Raw genomic sequence first — 12,009 nt, 5'->3', positions numbered from 1 at the left:
CTTTACCTTGAAGCCATCCATTTAGGTCCTGCAGGTTGTAGGGGTTCAGACTTGTGCCATTTAATTTGCCTTGTAACTGTAGATGCTCGATGAACCCATCTCTGTGGTACTTTGGCAGCTTGCTAAGTAGGCGATCGACATGTGAGCAGCAGTTCAGTTCCATGCCTTGTGGTCCCTCTAAGGAGAGCAGCATGCTTACTAGGAGATGGACTCGCAGAGCAAAGCTCTGAAAGGTGCGGGCATCAGTCGGCTTGACATCTGGGGAGGTCAGAATGGCAGCTATTTCGCTTTGAGCAAGCTGATGTGGCTGACCATACTGGAACTGCAAAGCTTGCATGGTGGCTGTATATGGGTATGGATGGTGGCGGCACGACTGACCTATCATTTGTGCTTCGGGAAGCTTGAGATGTTCAAGTAGCACATGATATTTATAATTCTCACTTAAGTCTGGATGGGGTTCGAGTAGGTTACAAAGAGCAAGCTTGAGGTTAGCAAACTCTCTTTCACTATCTGCAGTAAAATCTGGAATTTTAGGTTGTGGCACACCGTAAGTTGAGCGTTGTGACACACCATATGTTGAGCGTTGTGACAAGTTAGTGGGTAATGGGGGAACATTGTGACTTGACAGCATCTGTGGCTGATAGACTGTGGGCATGCTACCCTCTAGTGGTGAAGTGTATAATGGGTACTGAGGTGTTGTTACTGCTGTGAGCCCGGGGAGGTAATGAGTTACGTTTGCACCTGAGTGAGCGTCAGGTATTGCAGGTGGAAAGGGATGACTGAGCACATTCAGGGGGTTGTAAGAAGCAACTGCAGGTGTACAAGTTGCTGTAGTGCGTTGATGATCGGCTGGTTGGATGCATTCTCCAGATTTTCCACAGTGCTGAGGGGGGCCCTTTGGTCGTAGTAATAATGTGTCCTGGCTGGGGAGTTGTTCCTGATGTACAGCAGGCAACACCATTCTATATGAAGCAACAGAGGAGGGGGAGCTTGGGCATTGTGGTGAGAACGCTTGTGTTAATGTAAGTGGGGAAGCAGCTCTCTCACGTGCGGCTGCGGGAATGATGTCCACTTTATTAGTTTCATTCCCTGACACTGAATGTGTGCTTGCTGTTATGCATCCCCCAAGTGGAGGCTTTACAAAGTGCAGCTGCTTTGTTACTCGTTCAGGTGAGGGAGTATGTGAAATGGAAATTGCAGCACAACTGTCACTCACTGAAGGAGGTTGTGCTGGTGAAGGCTCCGTGTCCATATGAAGGTCATTTCCGTCCATTTCTTCTTCCATGAGGAAGGACGATATGTGTTCCATCAGCTGTTGCCGTCGCCGTTGTCTGCTCTCATATTGGCGGAGTTTAGCAGTAAGTCGAGTAATTTCGTCCGTCTCCTCCTTTTCCTTTACTGATACTGATTCCATTAGTTTCCTGAGTGAAGAAACATTCAGCATGTCGACTGACGTGGCACGATGTGAGGTTACTTGGTCATCTATTTGAAGCAATGCATCTGCTTGGCTACTGTTCACTGCGGCTGCTGCTCCTCTCTGCTCCTCCATCTCGGCAGGGGGGGAGGAAAGGGCAGGTCGGTGCACATTATAGGCAAGGATGTAGTCTTCAAGATGTTTTGGGGTGCGGCGTTCCCTCACCGATCGGTCTCGTACATCAGGATGGAATGGAGACGCAGATTCATCCTCTGATGACATTTCCATTGTAGCCAATTATATCCGGCTCGAAGGACCTTTGTTGAGTATTAAACTCTGCGACTGGTTTTTTCGGATATTGACCACGTTGGGGTTCCGGTCAGAGAACACACAGTCATCATTTGGACTCCTCCAACTTTAATGGTGCATATTGGTGTAGGTTCATTTAGTTAGTTAGTTAGTATCTGTAAACCACAAGCAAACACCCATCAACATTTATGTCATTTAACTAAACAACAATATATATATATGCCTATATATATGCTCAAAGTAAAATACTAGAGACATAATATACTGCATTTCCACAATGGCATATGAGCTAGCCACATTAGCAGCAGCAATGCTATCCTTAACAGGGAGATGTTAGCTCGTAGCATTCTGACAACACAGCATCAATAATATTATTAAAACACCCCTAAATGTTACACGAACACAGTGATGTCTATTAATAAACTGAATTAGTCTTATATAATAATCAACATACTCACATCGTCAAAGACTAGAGCACCGATTAAACGTAGCAGAGAAAACAAGTCAGCACACATTAACACACGTCAAAAGGGAAGCGGAAGTGACCCCTACAGGAAGGAAGCGGAAGTGACACTGTCATGAAATGCTTCAAAATAAAGTATCTGAAAACGTAGATAAACATGTAGAATTCTTAACAGTTATGATAAACGCGCATGCTTCGCCAGGCTCTGCTTTTTATTCATAGATTTATCAGATTTAATTTTTTATTATCTATAGCAGCGGTGTCAAAAGTGTGCCCCGGAGGCCATTTGTGGCCCACAGCTAATGTTTTAAAGGCCCACGGCACATTCTAAAAATACTATTAAAATAAACAAAAACATAACAAAAGTGAAATAAAAAAGCTTAAAGGTGAAATGTAATTTAGAAAAAGTTGCAATATTGACTAATAAAACAAAGCAGTTTTTTTTCCTTTCAAACTGTCATTGCTCAAAACATAATATTGAATCAAAATCAATGTTATTATGAATTATTGACCTATCCAAGGTTCCGATTACTTCACATCAAATATTCCACTTTGAAAAATATTTTTGGTGGAAGATTTTGCATATTTTGCGTGTTTGCCATTAAAAACATAGTTTTTTTTTTTTTTACAAAAAAGGGCGGAAAACAAACAAACAAAAAAACAACATAAAAAAAACTAAAACATTTTAAAATGAGGGATAGATCTGAAGTTGATGTAGACTCCAGAGATTTAAGCGTTAAATACAAAATGTATGTATGCCCTGGCACACCATTATCATCATTTCATGACTCAAGCAAAACACTTTTTACACTTTTATACTGAAATAAATACACCTACAACTTATTCAATAAAAACATAGAAAAAACTACCAGCAGCGGTAAAGTTTAAATCCATGAAGGAAAGAAGAAAGTGAATGAATGTTTATAACTGAATACATTTACATATGTATATTAATGTGTCTTCTTTTTTTATTATTTCTTTTAATGAAATAAGTAACATTTATGACAACCTTTTTCCAAAACACAATATAGAATGTAAGATATAACAGGATAATGCATACGTTTATCTTTTTTTTTTCAAAACACTTACAAAAAAGTGGAACGCCAAAAATTTACTGTGGGACCCCATTTTTATGACTTGATGGGGTCCCTGGGACCCCATTTAGAAAATTTCTAGCGCCGAAACTGCTGTCAACAGAGGAGAAAAAATGCTTTATTTAAATAAATATATTATTTATAAAGCAAGTTCGAGTATCGTTGGCAAATTTTCACCTAGTCCCGGCCTTGGCGGGCTGCCCGCCTTGGCACGCATATATGTGTCCTCTTTTTGGGATTTCACAATATGGTCAGCCTAATCAATGCGAACCGATGTTAGCTGCTTCTATCAATTCTGTCTCATGTTAGCTTGCGCTAACCGATGCTAGCTGCTTATATCAATGCTAACTGATATTAGCTGCTTCTATCATTGATAACTGAAGCTAACTGCTTATTATCAATGCTAATCTTGAAGAACATGTGTAACCGGTGGTCTTTTCCTCTGCGTTGTGTGGATTTTATGGAACACGACCGACACCATGGATTGCTGCTCAGCTGCACTTTACTGATAATACACAGAATACAATTGTCGTCAATAACTTTTTGCCATCGTCGAGCCCCTCTCCCGTTATCGTAGACAAAAGGGAATTACGTACAACAGTGAAATAAACATACCTGATAATACACAGAATACAATTGTCGTCAATAACTTTTTGCCATCGTCGAGCCCCTACACCAGGGGTGGGCAATTAATTTTTACCGGGGGCCGCATGATCAACCCGAGCACTGCTGGAGGGCCACATCGACAATATTTCAATAAATTTTGCTCAATATTATTTTTGATGTATACCGTATGATAAATAATAATAATTATAATAATAATAATAGTTAATAATAATAATAATACTTTCATTTAACCTCACTTAACTTTATACCAAAAGCACTGCTTTAGAAATCATTTGTACCCCTTTCAGAGATCACATTTAGTTCCCCTTAAACATCCTCATGTTGCACAATGAAATGTAAGCATAGGATGAAGTGTGCATTCCTGTAACTTTCTCTAGTAACAGCATTCCATGATTAATATAAATGAATTAACATTAATAATAAATGACGGTAAAATAAGCACACGTATGACTGAGGAGTCATAGTGTAACTTTGTGTGGTGTTTGAGTTGTCCGACTTTTTGTGTGGCCATAAACGCACCAGTGGCTTAGTGCTATGCGTGTTGGTGACAGATGACAAGTTGGTTTTGGCCTGGTTTGTACGGCAGAAAATGACTAGTTTTTCGAGATAGAAGTTTTTTACTCATGTTTTTGGTGTGGTTATGGCCGAATAGAAACAGTTTCGCTCAATAAAGTGATCGATATAATTCCTGTCCTCAAAGCATCACGATAGACGTTACAATAATTGAACGGTGTTGACTAGCACCGTTAGGGCCGCTTGTTGTCACTGTCACTCAGAGTTGCATTGCAAAATTACACAGAATAAATGTGTTTATTTTGTTTAGAATTTAGGTGGGTTTGATTTGGTGCGCGGCATATATTTGCTGTGCGCAGAGGACGCTTGAGCAGTGCGCAATTGCGCAGGCGCGCACCTTAGAGGGAACGTTGCTTGGCAGTCCATGTCTTGTTGAAAACACGCCATTCGTCATCAACTTTTCTCTTTTTAGCGTCTCGGGTGTAAACCGTGCATCACTTGTCGCTGTGCACCTTCACTCACAGGTTACACGTTACACACGGACATACGCCCATAAATAACTCTTTTCAAAATAAAAGCAGCACAGTTGTATTGCGTGCACGACATAGATGTTTTTTAAACTTTATTTTGTAATTTGTGATTGCCGCTGTTCACATTCACTCACAATCACGCACGCACGGCGCATACGTCCACACGGAAGTAATACAAATAACGCTTTTCAAAACAAAAGCAGCACCGTTGTATTGCACACTCGATATAGATAGTTTTTTACATTTATTTTGTCATTTATGATTGGCCTCACGCGGGCCGGACAGGAACGCACAAAGGGCCGGATGTGGCCCGCGGGCCGCAGAATGCCCAGGTCTGCCCTACACAAATATAATAATGAACAAGAAAGTGAACTTAAGTTCTTAACAAGACAATACATTTTCTGTCGTCGCATGGACGCCTACCTCTCCCGTTATCGTAGACAAAAGGGAAGTCGGAAGGCGTGTCCCACGCATATAAAAAGACAGGTGTCACAGTAATTATTGCAGTAGGAGGGACAACGAGACAATGGTTCCACATTGACAAAACATCGAAAAATATTCAGGTATTTACATGTACTTTACACATTTTGTGTAATTATAACAATAATAAAACATTATAAAATACATTATTTACAAGACATAATTGACCCTGTTACACAAGTACAAAAGGACAAACTGACGGATGTGATAATCCCAAAATAAGAAGAAAACATTTTGACAAATGTTTTGATTGTTGTTGGGTTTTCCATTTGATCTTTCTGTCACTCACCTGTCAGTTAGCCCCGCCTCCTCTGTGTCAACCAATCAGCTTCTTGTACTCACTTCTTGACTTGTGCGTGATCCACAAGCTCAAGTGAATGTTTGTAGACATGAAGTGGTCTTTTGTCTCCGAGTGGACGTCCTTTGTTGTCTTTGGAACTTGATGAACAATTTAATTTCATTAAGCACACGCGCACACACACACACACATACACACACACACACACACACACACACACACACACACACACACACACACACACACACACACACACACACACACACACACACACACACACACACACACACACACACACACACACACAGACACACACACACACACACACACACACACACACACACACACACACACAGACACTGGTCATAATGTCTGTGCACAGCAAAGCACATATTAGCATTAGCGATAGCATGGAAGCGTGGACCATTAGTCGTGAGTCCAATTATTGTGAGGAGGCGGCGGTCATAAAAAGGAAGTGGGCGGCGACCTCTGTTTGACTTTTCGTTGACTGATGAAGATGTTAGCATGACATCAATGCTAGCTAAGCAAATAAACTTTAATAGTCGCACCTCAAATAGGCAAAGTCAGCATTCTGTTGTTTGTTTATTCATTTGACTTTTTAAGTTTTGTCACGGCAAAGCTTTTTTAATCAACCTCGCCACCATATTTACCTGAGCCAAGTTGTCCTAACAGTCCTTGTCCTTGCAGACTTTGTCGAATCTGTCTTCTTCCTAATATTTCTTGGTTTAACAATCCTAATCCCAACAGTCTTTGTTTTAACAGTACTTGTCCTAATAGTCGTAGTCCCAAGTGTCCTTGGGCTAATGGTCTTTGTCCTAACAGTTTTATTTCAACACTCTATGTGTCACAAGAGTCCTGGTCCTAGCAGTCATAGTCCGAACTGTCCTTGTCCTAACAGTCTTCTTCTTAACAGCATTCGTCCTAATAGTCCTTAGCCCTAAAAGTTGTAGTCGTATCAGTCGTTGTCCTAGTCTTTGTACTAATAGTCTTTATTGTTGCAGTCCTAGTCCTAGAAGTCCCAGTCCTAAGAGTCTGTGTCCTACTAGTCGTAGTCCTAGCAACCTTTGTCCTAACAGTCTTTGTCCTAATAGTCCTAGTCTTAACAGTCTTTGTTCTAACAGTCCTTTTGCTAATAGTCCTAACAGTCTTTCCCCAACAGTCCTAATAGTTACAGTCCTAAGTGTCCTTGTGCTAATGGGCCTTTGTCCGAACAGTCTTTAACAGCTCTTGTCCCAACTCTCCTTGGCCTAACAGTCCGAACCCTAACAGTCTTTTTCTGTACATGCTTTTTCCAAACAGTTCTTGCCCCAACTTTCTTCCTCTGAACAGTCTTTGTCCTAACGGTCGCAGCCCTAACAGTCGTAGTCTTAACAGTCTTTGTCCTGACAGTCCTAGCCCTAACAGTCCTATTCCTAACAGCCGTTGCACTAACAGTCTTTGTCCTAACAGTGACAGTCTTAACAGTCTTTGTTCTAACAGTCCTTTTCCTAATAGTCCTAACAGTCTTTCCCCAACAGTCCTAATAGTTACAGTCCTAAGTGTCCTTGTGCTAATGGGCCTTTGTCCGAACAATCTTTAACAACTCTTGTTCCAACTCTCCTTGCCCTAACAGCCCGAACCCTAACAGTCTTTTTCTGTACATGCTTTTTCCTAACGTTCTTCCTCTGAACAGTATTTGTCCTAACGGTCGCAGCCCTAACAGTCGTGGTCTTAACAGTCTTCGTCCTGACAGTCCTAGCCCTAACAGTCCTATTCCTAACAGCCGTTGCCCTAACATTCTTTGTCCTAACAGTGATAGTCTTAACAGTCTTTTTTGCTAACAGTTATTGCCATAACAGCCCTTGTCCTAATAGTCATAGTCCTATAAGTGTCCTTGTGCTAATGGGTCTTTGTCCGAACAGTCTTTTTCTTAACAGTTCTTGTCCCAACACTCTTTTGTCCTAACAGTCCTAGCCCTAACAGTCTTCTTCAGTACTTTCATTTTCCAGTTACAGTTTTTGCACTAACGTTCTTCCTTTGAACAGTATTTGTCCTAACAGTCGTAGCCCTAACATTCTGAGTATCAACAGCCCTTTTCTTAACAGCCTTTGTCCTAATAGTCTTTGTCCTAACAGTTGCAGTCTTAACATTCTTTGTCCTAACAGTCGTAGTCTTAACATTCTTTGTCCTAACAGTCGTAGTCTTAACATTCATTGTCCTTACAGTCGTAGTCATAACAGTCTTTGTCCTAACTGTCGTAGTCCTAACATTCATTATCCTAACAGTTGTAGTCTTACCATTTTTTGTCCTAACAGTTTTAGTCTTAACATTCTTTGTCCTAACAGTCGTAGTCTTAATATTCTTTGTCCTGACAGTCGTAGTCTTAACATTCATTGTCCTTACAGTCGTAGTCATAACAGTCTTTGTCCTAACAGTCGTAGTCCTAACATTCATTATCCTAACAGTTGTAGTCTTACCATTCTTTGTCCTAACAGTTGTAGCCTCAACAGTCCTAGTGCTCATAATCTTATTCCTCACAGTCTTTGTCCTAACAGTCGTAGTCCTAACAGTCTTTATCCTAACAGTTGTAGTCTTAACATTCTTGGTCCTAACAGTCGTAGTCTTAACATTCTTTGTTCTAACAGTTGTAGTCTTAACAATCTTTGTCCTAACAGTCGTAGTCTTAACATTCTTTGTCCTAACAGTCTTTATTCTAACAGTTGTAGCCCCAACAGTCCTAGTGCTCATAATCTTATTCCTAAGTCTTTGTCCTAACAGTCATAGTCTTAACAGTCTTTATCCTAACAGTTGTAGTCTTAACAGTCGTAGTCCTAACAGTCTTTATCCTAACAGTTGTAGTCTTAACATTCTTGGTCCTAACAGTCGTAGTCTTAACATTCTTTGTCCTAACAGTTGTAGTCTTAACATTCTTTGTCCTAACAGTCGTAGTCTTAACATTATTTTCCTAACAGTCGTAGTCCTAACAGCCTTTATTCTAACAGTTGTAGCCCTAACAGACCTAGGGCTCATAATCTTATTCTTAACAGTCTTTGTCCTAACAGTCTAAACCCTTAACATTCCAAGTACTAACAGCCCTTTTCCTAACAGCCTTTGTCCTAACAGTCTTTGTCCTAACAGTCGTAATCTTAACATTCTTTGTCCTAACAGTCGTAGTCCTAACATTCATTATCCTAACAGTTGTAGTCTTTCCATTCTTTGTCCTAACAGTTGTAGCCTCAACAGTCCTAGTGCTCATAATCTTATTCCTCACAGTCTTTGTCCTAACAGTCGTAGTCCTAACAGTCTTTATCCTAACAGTTGTAGCCTTAACATTCTTGGTCCTAACAGTTGTAGTCTTAACATTCTTTGTTATAACAGTTGTAGTCTTAACATTCTTTGTCTTAACAGTCGTAGTCTTAACATTCTTTGTCCTAACAAGTCGTAGTCCTAACAGCCTTTATTCTAACAGTTGTAGCCCTAACAGTCCTAGGGCTCATAATCTTAACAGTCTTTGTCCTGACAGTCTTAACCCTTAACATTCCAAGTACTAACAGCCCTTTTCCTAACAGCCTTTGTCCTAACAGTCTTTGTCGTAACAGTCGTAATCTTAACATTCTTTGTCCTAACAGTCGTAGTCCTAACAGTTGTAGCGCCAACAGACCTAGTTCTCATAATCTTATTCTTAACAGTCTTTGTCCTGACAGTCTTTGTACTAACAGTCGTAATCTTAACAATCTTTGTCCTAACAGTCGTAGTCTTAACATTCTTTGTCCTAACAGTCTTTATTCTAACAGTTGTAGCCCCAACAGTCCTAGTGCTCATAATCTTATTCCTAAGTCTTTGTCCTAACAGTCATAGTCTTAACAGTCTTTATCCTAACAGTTGTAGTCTTAACAGTCGTAGTCCTAACAGTCTTTATCCTAACAGTTGTAGTCTTAACATTCTTGGTCCTAACAGTCGTAGTCTTAACATTCTTTGTCCTAACAGTTGTAGTCTTAACATTCTTTGTCCTAACAGTCGTAGTCTTAACATTATTTTCCTAACAGTCGTAGTCCTAACAGCCTTTATTCTAACAGTTGTAGCCCTAACAGACCTAGGGCTCATAATCTTATTCTTAACAGTCTTTGTCCTAACAGTCTAAACCCTTAACATTCCAAGTACTAACAGCCCTTTTCCTAACAGCCTTTGTCCTAACAGTCTTTGTCCTAACAGTCGTAATCTTAACATTCTTTGTCCTAACAGTCGTAGTCCTAACATTCATTATCCTAACAGTTGTAGTCTTACCATTCTTTGTCCTAACAGTTGTAGCCTCAACAGTCCTAGTGCTCATATTCTTATTCCTCACAGTCTTTGTCCTAACAGTCGTAGTCCTAACAGTCTTTATCCTAACAGTTGTAGCCTTAACATTCTTGGTCCTAACAGTTGTAGTCTTAACATTCTTTGTTATAACAGTTGTAGTCTTAACATTCTTTGTCCTAACAGTCGTAGTCTTAACATTCTTTGTCCTAACAGTCTTTATTCTAACAGTTGTAGCCCCAACAGTCCTAGTGCTCATAATCTTATTCCTAAGTCTTTGTCCTAACAGTCGTAGTCTTAACAGTCTTTATCCTAACAGTTGTAGTCTTAACAGTCGTAGTCCTAACAGTCGTTATCCTAACAGTTTTGTCTTAACATTCTTGGTCCTAACAGTCGTAGTCTTAACATTCTTTGTACTAACAGTTGTAGTCTTAACATTCTTTGTCCTAACAGTCTTAGTCTTAACATTATTTTCCTAACAGTCGTAGTCCTAACAGCCTTTATTCTAACAGTTGTAGCCCTAACAGACCTAGGGCTCATAATCTTATTCTTAACAGTCTTTGTCCTAACAGTCTAAACCCTTAACATTCCAAGTACTAACAGCCCTTTTCCTAACAGCCTTTGTCCTAACAGTCTTTGTCCTAACAGTCGTAATCTTAACATTATTTGTCCTAACAGTCGTAGTCCTAACATTCATTATCCTAACAGTTGTAGTCTTACCATTCTTTGTCCTAACAGTTGTAGCCTCAACAGTCCTAGTGCTCATATTCTTATTCCTCACAGTCTTTGTCCTAACAGTCGTAGTCCTAACAGTCTTTATCCTAACAGTTGTAGCCTTAACATTCTTGGTCCTAACAGTTGTAGTCTTAACATTCTTTGTTATAACAGTTGTAGTCTTAACATTCTTTGTCCTAACAGTCGTAGTCTTAACATGCTTTGTCCTAACAGTCTTTATTCTAACAGTTGTAGCCCCAACAGTCCTAGTGCTCATAATCTTATTCCTAAATATTTGTCCTAACAGTCATAGTCTTAACAGTCTTTATCCTAACAGTTGTAGTCTTAACAGTCGTAGTCCTAACAGTCTTTATCCTAACAGTTGTAGTCTTAACATTCTTGGTCCTAACAGTCGTAGTCTTAACATTCTTTGTCCTAACAGTCGTAGTCCTAACAGCCTTTATTCTAACAGTTGTAGCCCTAACAGTCCTAGGGCTCATAACCTTAACAGTCTTTGTCCTGACAGTCTTAACCCTTAACATTCCAAGTACTAACAGCCCTTTTCCTAACAGCCTTTGTCCTAACAGTCTTTGTCATAACAGTCGTAATCTTAACATTCTTTGTCCTAACAGTCGTAGTCCTAACAGTTGTAGCCCCAACAGTTCTAGTTCTCATAATCTTATTCTTAACAGTCTTTGGCTTGACAGTCTTTGTACTAACAGTCCTAGCTAACTCTAACAGTCATAGCCCTAACTAACAGTCTTAAACCCAACAGTCTTTGTACTAACAGTCCTAGCTAACTCTAACAGTCATAGCCCTAACTAACAGTCTTAAACCTAACAGTCTTTGTACTAACAGTCCTAATCCTAACAGTCCGAACTAGCTCTAACAGTCATAGTCCTAACAGTGTTATACCTGACAGTCTTTGTCGTAACAGTCTTTGTCCTAACAGTACGAAAACCTAACAGTGTTAAATGTTAATATAAAGTTTTCTTGTTCTCAGAGTTTATTTGTGTGAAATGTTTATACAATAAACTAAAAAGTTTTCTAGTTCTTAGAGTTCATGTTGTTGTGTTTTGTTGTGTGAAATGTAAAATAAGTGGAGGCAAACATTCTAAACATTTGCTGGCTGGCGGCGTTCGTGTTGGCGGGATGAAAGTGCAACGTGTTGTTTCTGCGTTTCTCCGCTGTTTGCGGAGCAGAAGAAAGGTTTATGCTAATGGTACAACAAACAAGCAGGCTCCGTTACGCCGCCATCAGGGCTTCACGCC

This window comes from Entelurus aequoreus, linkage group LG02 (assembly GCF_033978785.1).
Source record: "Entelurus aequoreus isolate RoL-2023_Sb linkage group LG02, RoL_Eaeq_v1.1, whole genome shotgun sequence".
NCBI classification, from domain to species: Eukaryota; Metazoa; Chordata; class Actinopteri; order Syngnathiformes; family Syngnathidae; genus Entelurus; species Entelurus aequoreus.
The sequence above is the reverse complement of the archived record's forward strand: the minus strand, read 5'-3'. Positions refer to the sequence as shown.